Genomic DNA, 22,574 nt, shown 5'->3' on the forward strand with positions numbered 1-22,574 from the left:
ATCATAGAATCATAGAATCCCTACAGTGCAGAAGGAGGCCACTTGGCCCATCGGGTCTGCACCAACTCTCCAACAGAGAGCATTTTACCCAGGCCCTATCCCCGTAACCCCACGTATTAACCCTGTTAATCACCCCAACCCACACATCCTGAGACACTAAAGGGGCAATTTAGCATGGCCAATTCACCTAACCTACACATCTTTGGACTGTGGTAGGAAACTGGAGCACCTGGAGGTCAAAGACACAGGGAGAACGTGCAAACTCCACAGAGACAGTCATCCGTGGCTGGAATAGAACCCGGGTCCCTGGTGCTCTGAGGCAGCAGTGCTAACCACTGTGCCACCATGCTGCCAAGATGGAATATACAAACAGCAGATAAAGAGCAGAAGATCAGAATACAGACTAATTTATCAGATTGGAACTAGACTGCTGGCTGGTAAATATCTTTGTGAGCCTTGGCAGCTATATTGTGATGAAGCTTATCTCAGAGGTTGGGTCAGGAGGGTGCATTCCATTTTAATGTATGGTGCAAAAAGATCACAGAACTGGTGGAGTAAAGTGACAATTAAATTATCAAACAAAAAGCGATTTCAGTTCGCGACGTCACATGAATGATGTCCTGCCTGTGAGTGTGAATATGACTACTACTACTACAATCTTCCTTGCTGGAGAAACAATTTATTAAGGCTATTAACTATCTCCAAACATAATTCTAAATTCATTGCTGTTTTTCTCAAAAAGATACATCAACCCAACTTCACATTCCTACAAGCAGTAGCAGATAAATAAAGAGGAGTTTTTGCAATTGATGGATTCTTGGTAATGGCATAGACGTAGGGTTAGCTTTCAACTTCAATTCAACCAGTATACCAAGATTCTCTTTTTATTTCTGATTAGAACCTGATGGATCGAGATGAATATTTAGGATGGTGGAACCTATGAAGGATAATTTTGCTGACATTCAGGCAGAAGAAATTTTGACACCCGTTTATACACTACTATAGAGTGTGCACATCTGCATTCACAAATCTTTCATTCGACCAAGATGTAGTTGGTATATGATGCCAAAAGCACCATAACAGATATCTGGATGATAATTGTGCACCATAACAGATATCTGAATGATAATTGTCTGGGAAATGCTTACAGCCCACTTATCTTTCCTAGTTTTATATTCTGAAAGAATTTCTACAAGGAGAATAAAATTGGGTAAGACTATTCAGTTACATGTTATTTATTTGTTCTTTCATGGGATGTGGGCATCACTGGCAAAAAACATTTGTTGATATGAATCATTGAGATTATGGCCAATTCATCCGTGCTTTTTTCAATTGATAATCTTTGTTTTGTTTTGAACCAGAGAGCTGTCTCTGAGTCAATGCATGTGTCAGAACCCACCCACCCCCCCCCCCCCCCCCCCCCCCCACCCACACCCCCCACCCCCACCACTATTGTTCAGAAACAAGTACAGAGCCATCAGCCCCATTCAGGAAAATGTACAGGGACTTTCTAGCCTCACACTTGTTCATAAGATCCCCCCAGTTGTGCCCAGCACTTGTATTTTTTTTTTCAGTTGATTTTGCAACTGGTCTTCAAATATTAACAAGTAGCGTCCATCTTTTGGAGGAAAGACACACTTGTTATTCTGATGTTCTGTTCCAGTTCCAAACAGTTTTTGAAGTTGTTCTTTCCAGCTTCAGCCATGAGAAACAAGAAGTTCTGAACTTTTCAATGTGCTTTCCTCTTGACTGAGGTAATTTATGGTGCACTAATAATCTCTTCTTCATCGATTATTATTGCACCATTTTCTGTAAATGGTGTCCATGATATAACTTCTTAATTGCCACATATGGTCAATATATCTTCAAATGTAGGCATTGTGTAGCATCTGTACATACATACAAATTAACAGCAGGAATGGGCCACTCGAGCTGTTCCACAATTCAGTAAGATCATAGCTGACCTGATTGTATCCTCAACCCCACATTCCTGCCACTCCCCCCGATAACATTTCACCCCCTTGTTAATCAAAAATCTATTTAACTTTGCCTTAAAAATATTCAAAGACTCTGCTTCCATTACCTTTTGAGGAAGAGAATTCCAAAGGTTCATGGCCTTCTGAGAGAAAAATATTCTCCTTATCTCTGTCTTAAATTAAAGCTTAAGCCAATATTAGCATGAGTAGAAAAAATAGTTCTAAAACCATAACTGTTAGTTGGTTTATACAGATTCAACTTTGTACATGCAATGCTTTTATGAATAAAGCTCATTGGATATTAATGTAAGAGATATCCAGAGTTAACTTAGGTGGCATGGGTGGTGGAGGGTGGGGGACAGAAGGCAGTCACTCTATTGCTTTGCTGTTAACTGTAAAATAGTGCGATGGATTTAAAAATGTCAACCTAGTTTTTGCTCACGAAACACGTTTCCGAAAAAGATTAACTTCACAACTTTTCTTTTGCACCCCAGATGTGACCAGGGTGCTGAGACAGTGACAAGGAGATGAGTTGCAATAAGGAATAGACGGAACTCAAAACTTTTCCAAAGAATATAACAAGACATGGAATGAAAATTGGTCCTTTGACCTACCATGATAAAACCCAGTGGGAAATCCATAAAATATTGAAAATCTCATCTGAAAGACGGAACTTCAGAGTGTCAGCTTGAATTATGTGCTGGGCTTACTGGACCAAGCGTCATTAGGAAAAATCAGTTGAGGACCGCAATAATACATGGCTAGTCTCTGACCGGAATAATCAGTGTGCACTAGTGGCTACTGGAACAACTCCAAAACTAGGAACGTTAGCACTGAGCCAAAATCAGCACTTATCAAAGCATACAGAGAGAGGGAGGTGGAGAAATGTTATAAAATCCAGGACAGGGAGGGATATCTCGATAATTCTCTACTTTAGAAGGTTAAAATCCTCGGCACTGCTTCAGTGGCAGTCTATCTATCAGTTAATTTGTGTAAATCTTGAGTATGTAGGCCAGAATATTATCACCATTCACAGCGGCGGGATTTTCCCATCCTGCCACATTGAACGGAGAGATTTGGCTGGCTGCCAAATTCTCTGACTTCGCTGCAGCAGGAACGTGGGCATGAATGGCAGGTAAGATCGCGCCCGTAATCTCCTTCCTGAACACTGGACATGGGTGCAACGCGATGGTAAAATCCCACTCATGATATCAGGATTAACTAATTTAAAAAAAAATCCAATTCAAACAAATCAAGTCCAATTCAAAGTCTCAACAAGTTGAGACATTCCCGATCCAAGCTGACAAGACAGGGCTCTCACCTCCTGTCTTGGGCTTGATCTACATGATCCAAGCTGATTGGAGTAGGCATTGCACCTCCTCCAAGACTTGATCTCATTTGCATCTGAGCCAAAAGGCCAAGATGTCGCTTTTAAAAATTGCTTCAAATGAAGCTAAAATGTAACCTAATGACTTCAACCATGTCGATACTACACTTGATCTTAGCCAAAAGGCTGAGAAGATTAACTAATAAGGATTAACTAATACTTCTAGAGTAATTTTGGGTTATGATATTCAAAGAGGGTTATATGCAGATTGTAGCATGCCCGAGGCCCAGCAACTCACTTTTTAACAGGCTTTAAAATGGGCAGCCAGTATTCCTGCTCAAAATGTCAATGCATTCTTCAAAGATTTAATCAGGATCTTGCACTTACGGTAGGGCTCCACTGTGATTTTTGTGCTCCAATGGGTAGGGATGTGCACTGCACATACCCAGATGACTGTTATGGACGGCCTATCAGAAGTCCCTACAGTGAATCCAGCAAGTTACTTTAAAAACTGACAAACTTATTTTTCTTTCATTCTTGTTGGGGGCAAGGAGATATAAATTGCTTCTGAGATCGGCTCTCCACACTCTCCATGCCGCCAGGATGTCCCAGAGTTGTGGCAGCAAATCTTACAATGTTGTCCAATCATTTTGATGGCAGAGGAACCCAAGTTCCAAGGAAGTTAAATTTGAGTAGAGTTCCAGCCATTAAAAAGAGACTAAAAAGAGACTGGGATCTTGAGAGAAATCTTTGTATCCTCACTGGCTACAGGGGAGGTACAGTAAGAAGTCTCACAACACCAGGTTAAAGTTCAACAGGTTTATTTGGTAGCAAACGCCACTAGCTTTCGGAGCGCTGCCCCTTTGTCAGGATTGTCTACATGGACTCACCTAACGAAGGGGCAGCGCTCCGAAAGCTAGTGGCTTTTGCTACCAAATAAACCTGTTGGATTTTAACCTGGTGTTGTGAGACTTCTTACTGTGTTGACCCCAGTCCAACGCCGGCATCTCCACATCATGACTACAGGGGAGGTCCCAGAGGATTGGAGAATAGCCAATGTTGTTCCTTTGTTTAAGAAGAGTAGCAAGAATAATCCAGGTAATTACAGGCCGGTGAGCCTTATATCAGTGGTAGGGAAATTATTGGAGAGGATTCTTCGAGACAGGATTTATTCCCACTTGGAAATAAGTGGACGTATTAGTGAGAGGCAACCCGGTTTTGTGAAGGGGAGGTCGTATCTCACAAACTTGATCGAGTTTTTCGAGGAAGTGACGAAGATGATTGATGAGGGTAGGGCAGTGAATGTTGTCCACATGGACTTCAGTAAGGCCTTTGACAAGGTCCCTCATGGCAGACTGATGCAGAAGGTGAAGTTGCATGGGATTAGAGGTGAGCTGGCAAGGTGGATACAAAACTGGCTCGGTCAAAGAAGACAGAGAGTAGCAGTGGAAGGGTGCGTTTCAGAATGGAGGGCTGTGACAAGTGGCGTTCCTCAGGGATCAGTGCTGGGATCTTTCCTGTTTGTAATATATATAAATGATTTGGAGGAAAATGTAACTTGTTTGATTAGTAAGTTTGCGGACGACACAAAGGTTGGTGGATTTGCAGAAAGCAATGAGGACCATCAGAGGATACAGCAGGATATAGATCAGTTGGAGACTTGGGCGGAGAGATGGCAGATGGAATTTAATCCGGACAAATGTGAGGTAATGCATTTTGGAAGGTCTAATACAGATAGGAAATATACAGTAAATGGCAGAACCCTTAAGAGTATTGATAGGCAAAGGGATCTGGGTGTACAGGTACACAGGTCACTGAAAGTGGCAATGCAGGTGGAGAAGGTAGTCAAGAAGTCATACAGCATGCTTGCCTTCATCGGCCGGGGCATTGAATTTAAAAATTGGCAAGTCATGTTGCAGTTTTATAGAACCTTAGTTAGGCTGCACTTGGAATGTAGTGTTCAATTCTGGTCGCCACGCTACCAGATAGGATGTGGAGGCTTTGGAGAGTGTACAGAAAAGATTTATCAGGATGCTGCCTGGTATGGAGGGCATTAGCTATGAGGAGAGTTTGGAGAATCTTGGTTTGTTCTCACTGGAACGACGGAGGTTGAGGGGCGACCTGATAGAAGTCTACAAGATTATGAGGGGCATGGACAGAGTGGATAGTCAGAAGCTTTTTCCCAGGGTGGAAGAGTCAATTACTAGGGGGCACAGGTTTAAGGTGCGAGGGGCAAGGTTTAAAGGAGATGTACGAGGCAGATTTTTTACACAGAGAGTACTGGGTGCCTGGAACTCGTTGCCGGGGGAGGTAGTGGAAGCGGATACGGTCGTGACTTTTAAGGGGCGTCTTGACAAATACATAAATAGGATGGGAATAGAGGGATATGGTCCCCGGAAGGGTAGGGGGTTTTAGTTCAGTTGGGCAGCATGGTCGGTGCAGGCTTGGAGGGCTGAAGAGCCTGTTCTTGTGCTGTAATTTTCTTTGTTCTTTGTTCTTTGTTCTTAAAGTGCACAACAAGCAAGTTTGGAGTATGCAATGTACTCTGTACATAAGGCAGCTTGAATTTGTAGCAGGCGATCTTCCTTAAACAGTGGGGGAAGGGGAAACAGAGATGATCTCAACGGATGGCCAGGGATAGGAGAGGAATTCATTTAGCAGATGCTAGTCCAGCAGCCATCTTGGACTACACCTGGATACCATAAGAAAGCAAGTAAAACACTGTTACTATCTTCTTGTAACTAACCTGTTTAAGAACCAAGACCATCCTTTGATTAGTCATATGATGTCATGTGAAAAGTAAACTATTGTAGCGTGAGATACCATGATGAGGAAGCTTTGATTCATAACGATAATGTATTGAACAATACCACTTCTTTTATTGCCTTTACCTTTTCTTCTAGTCGGTGTAATCCTTTTGCATCAACTCTGAATCCTAAATATGTGACCTCATTGGCCTTTTTTCAAATAGACACCAGCTTCCTTGAATCTTTTGAGGATTTCCTCAAATTGACCCTATGCTCTTCAGGTGACGCCCCTGTTATTAAGACATTGTCCAGATACACAACCACTCTTGGGATTCCTTGTAGAAGGCTTTCCACGGTGCACTGAAGGATAATATATGTGGATGAAATGCCGAAGGAGGGGACAACCTTGTGTATTGGAATAAGTCCTTGTGTGTATTAACAGTAACAAATTTTCTTGAGTCTTCTTCCAGCTCAAGCTACTGGTACGCATGACTTGTGTCCAATTTTGTGTACTTGGGGCCTCCTGCCAGTTTTGCATAAAGGTTTTCGATCTTCTAGAGATAAGATATCTATCTAGTTGGGCAGCCTTGTTCATGATCAGCTTGTAATTGTCACAAATCCTCACTGTGCAGTCTGGTTTTGACACTTAACTATTGGCACAGCCCACTCTGAGAATTTTAGCAGTTTAATTATCTCTAGGTCTTCCCATTGCTTCAAATCAACCTCAACTTCTTGGTGTAGAGCATAAGACACAGGGAGGGGGCTCTAAAAAATGTTGCTGTTGATCCAGGGTTCACATAAATTTTAGCCTTAACCCCTCGTATGTACCCCAGATGTCTCTGAAAGACTTTTTCATACTTGCACTAGAGTTACTGGAAAACGTCATCGAAGATGCTGAATATTTCCAGCCAATTCCACTTGATTTGCTTCAGCCAGTCTCATCCCATAAGGCTAGGCCTCTGTCCTTTTACTGCTATCAGGGGTAGCTGGGCACACTGGTGCTAGTAAGACACCGATGTTGATGTCAGGCCCAATCTCCTCAGTGCCTTCCCCGTATAGGTTGCCAACTTGGCCGTTGTGCTGCTAAGCCTCTTAGGTTGCAAACTTCCCTGTAAATACTTGTATGTGTGCGCTCCTATTACCATGGCCAAAGCACCTGTATCAACTTCCAGAGTTAATGGATGTCCGTTAACCATGAGGACAATTTTGGTGGGGTGTTTTATTTAACTTTACAATGATGAGCTTATAAACTTCAGACTGCTTTGTATCTTCCTCAAGCCTATTCATTGGGGTCCTTAGTTTTTTTTTCTGGGAAATAAACACCGTCTGTTTGTCTCTGCATTTGGCTTGTACGAGGCCCTTCCTATTGCATCTGAAACAAATAAACTCTTTACATTTGCATCAGTCTTGGGATGGTCTCCCCCCACAACAATAACACTTGTCAACCCCTTGTGGCTGATAACTTCTCTTCCTTTCCTCAAGCTCCAGTGTGCCCTAAGTACGAGTATTTCAAGTGACTACTGTTTCCCACCAAATGTTATTTACCTTGCCCTGCACAGCTTGCAATTCAAATGCGCTCCATTCATCGCTTTCAGTCGCTTGAGCCAATTCAACCACTTTATCTGGGGATATTTTCGTTTCTGCCTGCAACTTCCTCTGACTGTTCAACCTATTAATGTCACATTTAAGATGATCATGTAACACTTCACTTAAGAATGGGCCAAACTCTCTGTGTTCAGCCATTTGGCGAAGCCTGCAGCATGGTGGGACACAGTGGGGACACGGGTTCGATTCCCGGCTTGGGTCACTGTCTGTGCGGAGTCTGCACATTCTCCCCGTGTCTGCATGGGTTTCCTCCGGGTGCTCTGGTTTCCTCCCACAGTCTGAAAGACGTGCTGGTTAGGTGCATTGGTCATGCTAAATTCTCCCTCAGTGTACCCGAACAGGTGAAGGAGTGTGGCAACTAGGGGATTTCATAGTAACTTCATTGCAGTGTTAATGTAAGCCTACTTGTGATACTAATAAATAAACTTTATTAGTAAAAAGTCGTGATAACTAATAAATAAACTTAGGGACTCCTATGGAATTTATATCGCTGCATAATAATGGAGGGTCAGGGATTGTTGTGGTCCCTCGCTTGTGCGACTAGCTGGTCAAAAGTTTTCATATCTGTTGCCTCCGGAGATGTAAAGCTTCTTACAACATTAATTGTTTGTAGGCCATAAACTGTGAGTAAAATAACTTTTTGCTTTCCTTTGGAAGTTATTTTGTTGGCTGTGAAAAAGTATTAATGTCTACTGATGTACTGGCCCCAACTTTCAATCTGTGGATCAAATGGATTGATTTTTCTGAACGGTGGCATGGCTATTCAACTATCGTTGTTATGGCTTTTGCCTTCTTTGTAGATTTTTCGGGGACGCACCCTTCCCCTACCAAATGTTGACATCTTAGTGACTGTAGGCCAATTTATCCTCATCGCCAATATTGTAATGTGAGATAACATGACGAGGAAGAATTGAATCATTTAAATTAAATGTAATTTAATTTATTGAATAATAGTTAAAACTGTATACAAACAAACTCAGTACAGATACAGATCTCGTCCCATTGATTCCCGGGCTCACATTGCAGGTTCCATCCCCCAGGATCCATGCCCTTATGCCCGATAGGCTGCACTTTGCACGCTTCTTTCTGATAGGTCCCGGGATAGGTCATGTGACCCATGAACAACTACCCCCTTAAAAGGGCCACTCTACCACATAAACTAATTCTATACAAAACAATTATTTGCTGTTCAATTTCAGGACTCCCTACAATTTACCTGATGCAGAACAAGTAAAGGCATACACTGAGCAATAGGGAATGAGGACCAGTTTCCCCAACTGGTTTAAGGCACTGAGCCGTATCCATATATTATTAAACATCATGTGGGGAGTTCGCAGTTCCTGTCTCCAAACCTTATTTCCTGTTTGCAGGGCTTTTGTCCAGGATTTTCTATCAAGTTATCATCGTAAATTACAATGTCAACATTTTCCATTCAATTTTATAATGCCAACTTTCACAATGAATTGACAGCTCTGATTTTTAGTTGTCATTGTAGAATGAATCTCTAAAGTTAGTCCTTTCTCACTGCCTTGCATATAAAAAAAGTTTATATTTGTCAGCTGGTCATGGACAGTACCACAGACAGTTTATTCTTTGTGAATAAAAAGCTCGGAAGTGTAATAGTGGGAGCATTTGTTTCTATGGAAAGTTGAGCTGGATGGATGGAATGATCTCTCTCATTGGTACTTATCTTTGTGAAGCATGCACTGTGATTTTATTTGCAGCTTCTGTAAGAGATGTTTATCAACAATACCAATCACAGTTCTGTCCCACATGCACTCATTTTTGCGTGATCCAAATTCAAATACAAAGTTCATAGAAATTCAGAGGCAGATTCTCATCTTGATATCATTCTGTTCACACCTGGAAATGGGTAAATGGTAAGTGGATGAAAATTGCTGCTGAGATCTGTCCATTCAAAGTTGTTAGCCAGGCCTTGACTTTTTAAAAAATAATCAAGTACTTAGTATCAACACAACAGCGGCTTAATTAAAATAATGAAATAGGGGTCAGGTGATGAAATTTAGACCCTCCAAGCAATTTTCATGACAATTAGTTTTTATTTTCCAGCCATTAAACATGGAGGGTAGATCACGAGATAGCCATTTCTAATACCCCTGAAAGGGATACTCACTTGCCTTTATTTAAAATTCTGCACAACCTTAGGAGACATTTTCCTGGTGGCTAATCATGGTTTTTGGTGAGTTGTTCAATTTCAAAGTGCTTCGAATGGCTGAACAAACCACAGGAAACCTCAAGGGAGAACTGACAAAGCATATTTTTTGTAAATAGGCATAATTCCAAAAACTCCATTCTGGTGAGAGGAAGTAGCAATAGGTGAAAAAAGCATGTAGAGTTTGAGGGAGACCAGCTTGAAGGGGATCCTTATCCTCCTGAAAGTCTATAGACCCTCAATAAAGTTATTACACTCTTCTGAGGAGTTGTGCATTATAGAAACATAGAAACTAGAAGGAGGAGTAGGCCATTCAGCCCTTCAAGCCTGCGCTGCCATTCTTTGTGATCATGGCTGATCATCAAATTCAATATCCTGATCCCCTTTCCCCCCATATTCCTTGATCCCTTTCGCCCCAAGAGCTATATCTATAGATATAGTTGCATTCTCTGTGGAATCCATCACAGTGTTCCACCTGCCAAAGACCTGCAGCAAAGTCCCACAACTGACACTACATTGCCTATTGCAGTCAGAAGTTACTACAGCTCTAAACTCCTCTACTTCAAGCTCTCCCCATGCTGTCACAGAGGAATTAAAATCAATCAGTCTACAGCTGATTATTGCATTATGCAGGTTACAGATGCCAGCAAATACTTTTGTCAGTTCCTCCAGGGAAGCAACAGGATAGAGCTCTGGACTACATACAGATTGTTGACTTACCCCAAGTCCAGTGCCTCATTTATTGCATTCACAGTGTCCTGTGGGTTCATTCATGCACTCCCATGGTCTTCATGAATCACAAGAGCTTCTGCTCTATTAACATGCAGCTGTTATGTGATCACCAGCAATGCTTCCTTACAGGTCTCCTAACCAGCCCGCCTCAGCACTCACCCACCTCATAACCACCTGGGATCTGCTTCGGGGGCATGAGGAAGGGGTCTGTGGGCCTGACTCTATCCTACTCCCACTTTTCCTGGAACAAAATTTGGGTTAAATGGAACTCTTCAAACTGAGGCAGGAATGTGGAGTTGAGAATTTCCTCATCAAGCTACCCACTTCAGAAGCAAAAATCTGGCCCAATATTTCTGACCAATGGCCTTTCATCAAAACTGGTAAAATTATAGGTTTCAATCGACTACAGAGACAGGAAAAGGAAAGAGGGGAGGAAAGAAGATTAGGGTAGATCCATCTTAGGATGGAAGACAAGACATTTTAAGTGGCAAAAGCAGAATTGGGTGGTAATGTGACAAATAAACAAACAATACTTGGGTCTTGAGGTTTGTCTGTAACTATAGCCTAATCATTCTCAGTAGCTGATATCTGAAAAAAATGGGAGTAGTGATTATGATCTGAAATTGTTAAACCTAATGTTGAGTGCAGGAGATTGGCAGATGCGTAATTGAAAGATGAGGTGCTTTTCCCTGAACTTCCATTGCACTTAATTGGAACAATGTTGGAGATTAAGTACAAAGGATGAGAGTTGGAGTAGGATGGAGAGAAAGCGACTGGAATTTCATGGTCATGCTTGTGGACTGAATAAAGAATTCAGCAAAACAATCAGTCTGCATTTGGTTTCTCCAAGAAAAGGAGGCTGTATCATGAGTAAAAAATGCAACATGTTCAATTGAAATAAGTACAAGTAAACCATTGTTTCACCTGGAATGAGTGTTTGAAGCCCCACGCGGTAGAAAGGGAAGAGGCAAAATTGCAGGTGTTGCATGTCTTGTACTTGTACATGAAGGTGTCATAGGAAGGGAAGCAGATGGCTTAAATATAATGGTCTTGAGGGAAATGGCCCCTTCAGAATTTTAAAAGATGAGGGGAAGGTTTGGTGGTGATATTGCCCTTGAGTGGTTGAAATGGTGCCAGGTGATCTATTGAATGTGGAAGCTGTTTGAGCAGAGGTTGAGCACAAGGGGATCCCTGTCACGATTCTTGAAGGAAGGTGAAAGACTCAGGACAGAAGTGCAGGAAATTTGACGGACGTGGTCATGGACCCTGACAACCATGTTGGAGTGGAATCTTCTGTTGGAGAAAATGGAAGATTTATCAGAAGCACTGGTATGGAAGGTGAGGAGGTCAGAACAAATTCAACTGAGTTGGATGACTGCAAAAATGGAATAGAGTCCTTACATAGAGTAGGGCCAGAGGAAGTATAATAAGTTCAAAAATGGAGAAAGGAATCTTAGGGAAGAGGAAAGTTAAGTAGGAAATGGGCCGTATGAAGGTAAGGAAGGGGTGAAAATTGGAAGCAAAGCTGATTAAATTTTCCAGTTTGAGGCTAGAGGAGGAAGTGGCACCAAAATGGTCTGCTATGTTTCGTGGTCCCTGAAATATGATGTAATCAGACTTGTAGACACCTTTCATCGAGTTTATGTTTTAACATCTTGCCATGTGGTGGTGGACCACAATATATTATTAGTTCAGTATACAGACTGTAGTGCAGTAGAGAGTGACAGTATCTTGGATACTTATGTATACATGTGCAGAACGATATTGTTCCTAACTCTTTTTGAATAATAGAACTGTATAACATAGTCATCAAATAATTGTCTTTATCCTTCATTGTCCACAATCGCATAAATGTTAAGGTCAATAGTGATCTTGATAGTCCCGAGTATAGACAATCTGAATAAACAGCAATCCATGGAAGATTGAGACAATGCTGGTGAACAGCAGGCACTAGCAGCAAGGCAGCCACTGCATCCAAGAAATCAGAGGCAAGAGGATTTGATTATCTGGTTCTCGTCTCGGTAAACTCTGCATTTGTGCACATAAGTGGACGTACTTAATGACAGGAAGCAGAAACTGACAGTAGCTTTTTTCTTCTTCTTGGAACTCAAATATGTTCAATTGCTTTATTTTAACAGAAGCGACCCTTAAGTTAAGTGGACAATAAATAGACTGCCACATATATTCAGAGGAGCACAATTCTAATGTTTTTTCAGTGCAGAAGTTGCAGGAACACATGTGGTATAAGTGCACGTACTATTTATGTGAACGTAGTGTTTCTGTGCATGTGTTTGAAGAATTTAAAGTGTTTTTTTCTGAAGTATTCCTCACTTCTGGCACACATAATTATTCTTCCTAGATCTATAGATGGCTTCATTCTAAGTGCTTCCCCAGCTAAGAGAGTGGAAATGGTATGTCCACTCAGGCTAATAACCAGGTATATGAGATTCAAACATATGTGAGCTCTGAGATATCCTTGTCCCTTGCTGGAATTACTATGTACTCAGTACTTTTAAATGTTGCACCTGCAGTCATTTGTGCCTGACTACAAGAGATCACAAAGTGACACTCAAGCAAAAAGCAGCTGCACCAGTATGTATGTGATTCTTGAATGGCATGGCTGTGAAATTGGACAGGTCCCAAAAATGGGAGCAGTAATCATTATGAGTGATTACCTTGTCTGGTGTTTCTAATGCAGGCGGCATGCAAACTTGGTGCTGTCTCCTTAATTGAAATGATTGTGATGTGCAGCCAGTGTAAAGCCTGCTGTTAAGTGGCTGCATTATTTTTTCAATGCTTTTTACTTAATCCTTAAAATTACAAAGCCAATGCACAGAGTGGACCAGGCAAACCCAACTCCATTCCTTGCTTGCTCCAAAAACCAAATTCAAGATCAAATTGATCCAATTCAAGGTCCCCATAAGACAGATAAACAATCTCCAAGATAAGGCATTGCCCTGCACCTTGGGCTTGATCTGATGCTTGATCTTAGCCAAAAGGCCGAGGGGTGCAGAATCATGAGACATAAACAAGAGTTAATGCTAGCTTGTACTACCTAAAGCTACATTGTGTCTCTTATGTTGGGGAAGTGCAGAACAAATGTCACAGTCAAAGAATAAGGGATAAAACATTCAGGACTAAGATGAGGAAGAATTTCTTCACTCAGCGAGTTGTGAACCTGTGGAATTCTCTACCACAGAAAGCTGTTGGGGCCAGTTTGTTGGATATGTTCAAGAGGGAGCTGTATGTGGCCCTTGTGGCTAAAGGGATCAAAGGGAATTGAGAGAAAACAGGAGTGGGATACTGAAAGTGCATGATCAGCCATGATCATATTGAATGGTGGTGCAGGTTCGAAGGACCAAATGACCTACTCATTCATCTATTTTCTATGTTTTTATGTTGAAGGGGAGATGCAATCTAGCTGGAGCACATGCTGGAAATCATTCTTCAGTTGATTCTGACACGGGAAAGACACAGAAATAGCACAACATGGTCGAGATTTTCAGTCACTGAACTTGAGGCCTTCCTACTGGAGGGAGAGAGGAAGAGTGCCAAGAGGCCCCCCAAGCAAACTTTGTGAAGACAGTGGGACCAGGTGGCTGTTGCAGCCAATATCAAGAATCAAATTCTGAGCACTTGGATGCATTGCTGCAAGAAATTTAACAATGTCACGCGATGGTCAAGATCAGTGATGTATCGTCAAATGTTGAACCCAACTGACTTCATCACTAGCCTCACATACTACCCAAAGTATTTAACCGAAGTGATAACTGTGGGTCAGTGGCAGTAATTACACCTGCACACGAGTAGGTTCAAGGCTTATTCCAGGACATAAGCAAAAATGTCTTGGCGGTCGCTCCACTGTAAGTGCTCATGGAGTGCTGCTCTCTCAGAGGTGCCATCTCTTAGGTAAGGCTTTGAGCCAAAACCCTGCCTTTATTCTTAGTAAAAGATCACTTGTTGCTTTTTAAAGAAGAGCAGTGGAGCTATTCAGGGTGTCCTAGCGACTATGTATCCCTCAGACAACAGTACAGAAATAGAAAATCTGGTCACTTTCACATGTGGGTGTTATAGTCATAGAGTCATAGAGGCTTACAGCATAGAACATAGAACATTACAGCGCAGCACAGGCCCTTCGGCCCTCGATGTTGCACCGACCAATGAAACCAATCTAAAGCCCTTCTAACCTACACTTTTCCAATATCATCCATATGTTTATCCAATGATCATTTAAATGCCCTTAATGTTGGCGAGTCCACTACTGCTGCAGGCAGGGCATTCCACACCCTTACTACTCTCTGAGTAAAGAACCTACCTCTGACATCTGTCCTATATCTATCACCCCTCAATTTAAAGCTATGTCCCCTCATGCTAGCTATCACCATCTGAGGAAAAAGGCTCTCACTATCCACCCTATCTAATCCTCTGATAAGAACATAAGAACATAAGAAATAGGAGCAGGAGTAGGCCATCTAGCCCCTCGAGCCTGCCCCGCCATTCAATAAGATCATGGCTGATCTGACGTGGATCAGTACCCCTTACCCGCCTGATCCCCATAACCCTTAATTCCCTTACCGATCAGGAATCCATCCATCCGCGCTTTAAACATATTCAGCGAGGTAGCCTCCACCACCTCAGTGGGCAGAGAATTCCAGAGATTCACCACCCTCTGGGAGAAGAAGTTCCTCCTCAACTCTGTCTTAAACCGACCCCCCTTTATTTTGAGGCTGTGTCCTCTAGTTTTAACTTCCTTACTAAGTGGAAAGAATCTCTCCGCCTCCACCCTATCCAGCCCCCGCATTATCTTATAAGTCTCCATAAGATCCCCCCTCATCCTTCTAAACTGCAACGAGTACAAACCCAATCTCCTCAGCCTCTCCTCATAATCCAAACCCCTCATCTCCGGTATCAACCTGGTGAACCTTCTCTGCACTCCCTCCAATGCCAATATATCCTTCCTCATATAAGGGGACCAATACTGCACACAGTATTCCAGCTGCGGCCTCACCAATGCCCTGTACAGGTGCATCAAGACATCCCTGCTTTTATATTCTATCCCCCTCGCGATATAGGCCAACATCCCATTTGCCTTCTTGATCACCTGTTGTACCTGCAGACTGGGCTTTTGCGTCTCATGCACAAGGACCCCCAGGTCCTTGTGTGTCTCTTGTATGTCTCTATGTCTCTATTAAGTCACCTCTTAACCTTCTTCTCTCTAATGAAAACAACCTCAAGTCCCTCAGCCTTTCCTCATAAGACCTTCCCACCATACCAGGCAACATCCTAGTAAATCTCCTCTGCACCCTTTCCAATGCTCCCACATCCTTTCTATAATGCGGCGACCAGAACTGTACGCAATACTCCAAGTGCAGCCGCACCAGAGTTTTGTACAGCTGCAACATGACCTCCTGGCTCCGAAACTCAATCCCTCTACCAATAAAAGCTAACACTCCATACGCCTTCTTAACAACCCTATCAACCTCGGTGCTAACTTTCAGGGATCTATGCACATGGACACCGAGATCTCTCTGTTCACCCACACTACCAAGTATCTTACCATTACCCCAGTACTCTGCAATCCTGTTACTCGTTCCAAAGTGAATCACCTCACGCTTTTCCGCATTGAACTCCATTTGCCACCACTCAACCCAGCACTGCAGCTTATCTCTGTCCCTCTGTAACCTGCAACAACCTTCCGCACTGTCCACAACTCCACCGACTCTAGTGTCATCCGCAAATTTACTAACCCATCCTTCCACGCCCTCATCCAGGTCATTTATAAAAATGACAAACAGCAGTGGCCCCAAAACAGATCCTTGTGGTACACCACTAGTAACTGAACTCCAGGATGAACATTTCCCATCAACCACCACCCTCTGTCTTCTTACAGCTAGCCAATTCCTGATCCAAACCACTAAATCACCCTCAATCCCATGCCTCCGTACCTTCTGCAATAGCTTACCGTGGGGAACCTTAACAAACGCTTTACTGAAATCCATATACACCACATCAACTGCTTTACCCTCATCCACCTCTTTGGTCACCTTCTCAAAGAACTCACTAAGGTTTGTGAGGCACGACCTACCCTTCACAAAACCGTGTTGACTATCCCTAATCAATGGAACCAGGCTCTTCTGCCTAACTTGTCCATGCCACCCTTTTTTTTAAACCCATAAGCTAAGTGAGGTGCATGGAATCAATTATACCCCGAAGCATCTACAATTTTCATGAGGCTTCATGCTCACCATATCTACTTACTGGGCAAGACAGAACAAAATGTATTAAGCTCTCTTTGAATACAAGAGACTCGGTGTCTTCATATGCAACAGTGAATGGCAGTCTGAACAATATTGCAAATGTTGCCTGCTCCAGGCTGAAAGAAGCGACATGCATAAAGGTTCATGCACATCACTTTGTTGGGGCTCATGTTGACTCTGAGATGTACGCCAATCAAAAGGGATTCCATTCTCTCAATATTCAGAGCCTATGCACACATTCAATGTATCATGCAAGTCAGTATCCTCGCTGTAGTCATGATGCCTTCATGTGTGGCAGTCTGCTGTGTCATCTACATTTGAACCACCATGACAAGACAGAGGGTGGTTATTGGGCAAAGGGGGCTTTTTTGATGACATGGCTCATGTCTCCAGTGCACAAGACACACAAATGCACAACAGGCAAATAACACAAGTCTTACTGTGACACAAAATGTGAAAGAGCAAAGCACCGAAGCGCCTAAGCAGCATTTCTGTTGCCTGTGCTGCTCTGGAGGGACCATACAGTACTCAGCAGAACATGTAAAGATTCATGGTGATGGCCAGCAACTGACAATGCAGTTGTTACCCTGCTCTGAGGCTACAGTTGTGACTGCAACATCTGGGAGATTTCAGTGAGGATGTCTTGAGTGAAGCAGAGACATCTGACACACTGGGCACAGTTTTAACCACCAGATGGGGATGGGTTCATTTGCAACTGGGGGTGTTTCCAACCTGAACAATATTGGAAACTCGAGAATATCCTGTCCACTTCTGGATCACTGGGTTTAAACAACCAATTAATTTTGGCTTTAACCCAGGATTCTGGCTTCAAAGGTCAGTGCACTGAGCTGTGTGGAGTTGCCAAGGCCAACAAGGTAAGAAGAGAGCATGGAATAATTGAACAATGGAACTGAGGCTGGCAAATCTTCAAAGAGTGAAATAAAAACAAAAAATGCTGGAAATGGTCATCAGGCCTGGCAGCATCTATGGAGAGAGAAACACAGTTCATGGCCTGAATATTCCAGTCCCGCTCACTGGGGGAACTGTCATGACAGGACAGATAATTTAATATACCAGAGAATGGTCCATTGACCTCGGGTGGGAACTTCTGGTCCCAGGGTGGGCGGGACGGGAAAATCCCACCCAATGTTTGAAGGCTTCTTTGGAACTTGTACAGATGCTGACCTGCCTAGTGGAGATGTTTGTGCTTGCTTGGTCTGACAACATGATTTAACTGCTCTGCAGACGATTTCCAACTAATTGGGAGGCATTTCACCTACCATGGACTTTGCTCACTTTGGTCCAATCTTCTCTGCTATTAGCCCTCACTGTAACTTATGTAGCTTTACCATGGACCTCTGATGAGGAACAAGGGGAGCAATCATACCGACATCAATATCAGCATAACCACACCAAGAGCACCAGCATCAGGAGCAGGAACAACAGTTGCCTTCTCATCCAACCTCATGTTGCTCTACAGGACAGAGGGTGCAGACACGGAGCTTCAACCCAAGGAGTGTTACCCCAGCACAGGCTGAGGATCAGCTTCCTCAACAGAGCATTAGTACCTCCGGAGATTCAGGTTTTCATGAAATGCCACTGCTAATATCTGCAGTCTCCTGGAACACAACTTCTTTCCAAGCAGAACAAGTGTGCACGCATTGTCAGCAGCCATCAAGAACACCACAACTCTGGATTTCTCACTCTTCGACTTCTTTCAAGGATCTGCTAGTGATAAAAGAGAATTTTCCAAAATTTGCTAAATTCTGGAAAGGTTCCATCAGACAAATATAAGGCTTCTATTCAAGAAGAGAGGGAAGCAGGAAACTATAGGCCAGTTAGTTTGACATCTGAAGGTGTTAGAATCAATCATGAGGATAGTTAGGCACTTAGAAAGACTCAAGGTAATCAGGAAGAATCAGCGTGGTTTTGTGAAAAGGAAATCATGTTTAACCAATTTATTCAAGTTCTTTGAAGGAGTGACATGCATTGTGGATAAGAAGGAGCCTGGAGGCGCACTGTATTTGGATTTCCAGAAAGCATTTGATAAGGTGCAACATCAAAGGTTAATACAGGAAATAAAAGCTCATGTGTAGGAGGTAACATCTTAGCAAGGGTAGAAGATTGGCAAAAAAACAAAGAATATGCATAAATTGGTCTTTGCTGATTGGCAGGAAGTGTCGAGTGGAGTCTCGCGGAGGTCTGTACTGAGGACTCAACATTTTACAATTTATATCAATGACTTAGACAAGAGGAATGAAAGCATGGGCCGGAATTCTCCCAAACAACTCGATGCTGGGAGGCGCCAGCAGGCTGGGACCCCATCGTGGATCCTGTAATCGGGCGCTGCTGGAATTTCTTAGCTGATTCTCCTATCCCACTGCGCTAATTTTTTAGTGCAGCGGGATGGGAGAATCACCCACACGGTAGCTAAATTTGCACAAATCACACAAAGATCAGTAGGAAAATAGATTGTGAAGATGACATAAGGAGGCTGTAGATGGATATAGATAGGCTGAGTGAGTCGGCCAAAATCTGACAGATGGAGTATAATGAGCAAAAATGTGTACAAAGAATGAAGAAAATTACAGCGCAGGAACAGGCCCTTTGGCCCTCCAAGCCTGCACCGGCCATGCTGCCCGACTGAACTAAAACCCCTACCCTTCCGTGGCCATATCCCTCTATTCCCATCCTATTCATGTATTTGTCAAGACGCCAATTAAAAGTCACTATCATATCTGCTTCCACTACCTCCCCCAGCAGCGAGTTCCAGGCACCCACCACCTTCTGTGTAAAAAACTTGCCTCGTACATCTCCTTTAAACCTTGCCCCTCACACCTTAAACCTATGCCCCCTAGTAATTGACTCTTCCACCCTGGGAAAAAACTTCTGACTATCCACTCTGTCCATGCCCCTCATAATCTTGTCGACTTCTATCAGGTCCCCCTCAACCTCTGTGTAGTTGTTTACTTTAGCAGGAAGAATAAAAAGCAGAGTCTTACTTAAACAGAGAATGATGGCAGAATTCTGAGTTGCCGAGGGATCTAGATGTTCTAGTTTATGGGTCACATAAAGTTATAGTAAGCATTTAAGAAGGCTAATGGAAGGCCATTGTTTATTACAAGAGGAACTGAACATAAAGGTAAAGGTAGAAAATGCAGGTCTGGCAGCAGCTGTGGAGAGAGGAACAGAGTTCACATTTTGGGTCCATGTATCTCCTTTTGAAAAAGAGTCATACAGACTCAAAACTCTGTCCACACATGCTGCCAGACATGAGTCATTGCAGTTATTCCTATTTTTATTTCACATTTCCAGCATCTGCAGTATTTTGTTTTTATAAAAGTAAGGATGCTATGCTTCAGTTATACAGTCATTGGAGATCACGTCTTGAATACTGTGTGCAGTTTTGGTCTCCTTATTTAAGGAAGGATATAACTGTGGTCCGGAGGAGGTTCACTAGATTGAATGGAATAAGGGAATTGTCTTATGAGAAAAGTCTGGCAGACTGGGCTTGTTTCCATTGGAGCTCAGAAGAGTGAAGGGTGACTTGATTGAAGTACATAAGATCCTTTATAGTCTCGACATGGGAAGAATGGTTTCTCTTGTGGGTGAGTCCAAAGGGCACTGTTTTAAAATTATGAGCTGCCTCTTTGGGATAAAGATGAGGAGAATTTTTTCTTTCAGATGGTTGTGCAAATTTGGAATTCTCTGCCTCAGAAAGTGATGGGTGTATGTGTAATTTTTTAAGATGAGTGTAGATAGATTCTTGTCAGGCAAGGGAATCAAAGGTTATTGTGAATAGATGGGAACGTAAAATTCAAAACACAAACAGGTGAACCATGATCTTATTGAATGGTAGTGCAGGCTTGAGGAGCGGAATAGCCTCCTTTTGCTTCCAATTCATATGTTCATATGTTTGTATATCTGCAGGATTTTACAATCTGCTACCCACAAGTGTATCTCCCAGGTGGCCAATGCTATGTTTGACAAGGCTGTTACTTATGCCCACTTGGACACTGATGAGGCCAGCCTGAAGATTAGAGCTTTTGGATTTACTTCAATGGCTGGACTCCCATTGAAGCAGGGAGTCACTGGCTAAATGTTGTCAGGGAGATGGAGATGGATTTGGAGGTAAGCATGCAGGCAAATCTGAGTGGGAGCACAATCTGCTAGTTATTGCTTCCTTCAATTATTCCGGAGGTGACATCTCTGGGAGGGTGTCTATGTACTGGGAGGTGAGGGGACATCAGTTAATCTCATTAGGCAGCCATCTGAGGGACATGTGTAGAATTTTTGTCAATGGTACACAGGCTCCATGCTCTGTCAGAACCTCACAAAGTGAGATGAGGCAGCTGCACAGTAGCGGGCCATTGAGTTAAGTGGCAGGAGTTCAATAGTTATCTCTGTAGGATCAACTGCTCAAAGCTGCATAACTCAGGCAAAGGATGCTCAGTAAGGGATAGCATCAGCCTTCAACACAGAGATGCGCCCAATAAGGCCCCAGAGAATGAGGGAGATGGCCTCAGGTGCAGGACGCTATCAGTGCACCCACATGCCCATAAGGGCCCCTTCACCTGAGCCTGGTGATTTTCTCAACAGTAAGTTGTTCCACATATTTAATGTGCAAATGATGTGAACGTATGCAAGTGAAGGTTATGCCTCCTGTGAATATATGTTCAGTTGTATGAGGTTAAGGGTGTTAGCTGGAGCACTGAACTTCAAACTGACAGTACCGACTTCAAAGTAACATTATGTGGAGCCAAGTTTTGCAGCTAGTGTTTCCAAAAGGGTGTTTTGTAGGGTGAAACAGTGGGCAGCCATGTGATCTCAGTATTCCTCATTAATGGCTGGCTCAGTGTAATGCTTGCATCTCAGTGTACTACAAGTTGAAGATATTTTGTTTTGTCCAACTTTAGCTTCCTGAACTCGAGAGCTGGAGCAGCTGTACGCTGTTTTAAGTACTTTGTTCTCAGAATGACACCTTGGATTTTACGACCTCGCTTGGGCGAGGCTCCTAAAATCCCACCCGAGGCCAACAGAGCATTCCGTTCTGCGAGCCTCACCCGCCCCGATTCTGGGGCGGGCAAGGTGGTAAAATTCTGGCCAAATATGTTTAAACAAACCATGAATTGCTTGAATTTAGCAATATCAGAAATACGACTTTATTTTCTGAAATTATGATGGGAAGTATTTTTAACTTTTGTTCTTAATGGTCCTAATATTTGTGGGCTTTTGTTAAAATGTGTTGATAAGAGGATGTGATTCTTAATAGACATGAGATCTCAGAATCCCTCGTTAATGGCTGGCTCACTGTAATGCTTGCATCTCAAGTGTTCTACAAGCAAGTTGAAGACATTTTAAATACATGAATAGGATGGGAACAGAAGGATATGGTCCCCGAAAGGGTAGGGGGTTTTAGTTCAGATGGGCAGCATGGTCGGTGCAGGCTTGGAGGGCCGAAGGGCCTGTTCCTGTGCTGTAATTTTCTTTGTTCTTTGTATTGTAAATTTGCAATGAAATGTAAACTCTGAAGGACCCAGGGAAACGAGGGGTGAACATCTGTCTTTCATCTACATGGCTCTAGTTACAGAGGTGAGGTGATATGAGATGACTCGCATCCTAAGCTAAGAAAATATATTTAATATAGCATGTAAACTGCTGAAACAGTAATCTGTAAAATCTGCTAATCAAGCAGCAATGAGCTTCCTTCCCTCTTCTCCAAAGTTAAACTGCTATCTCTATTAAAGATAAAAATCC

At 42.9% G+C, this 22,574-nt stretch overlaps 1 pseudogene; it reads right to left on the reverse strand.

Annotated features, from left to right (window-relative positions):
- Positions 1-3,327: 3,327 nt before the first annotated feature.
- Positions 3,328-3,501, reverse strand: LOC144495440 (U2 spliceosomal RNA; annotated as a pseudogene).
- Positions 3,502-22,574: the final 19,073 nt, after the last annotated feature.

This window comes from Mustelus asterias, chromosome 6, assembly GCF_964213995.1.
Source record: "Mustelus asterias chromosome 6, sMusAst1.hap1.1, whole genome shotgun sequence".
Lineage (NCBI taxonomy): Eukaryota > Metazoa > Chordata > Chondrichthyes > Carcharhiniformes > Triakidae > Mustelus > Mustelus asterias.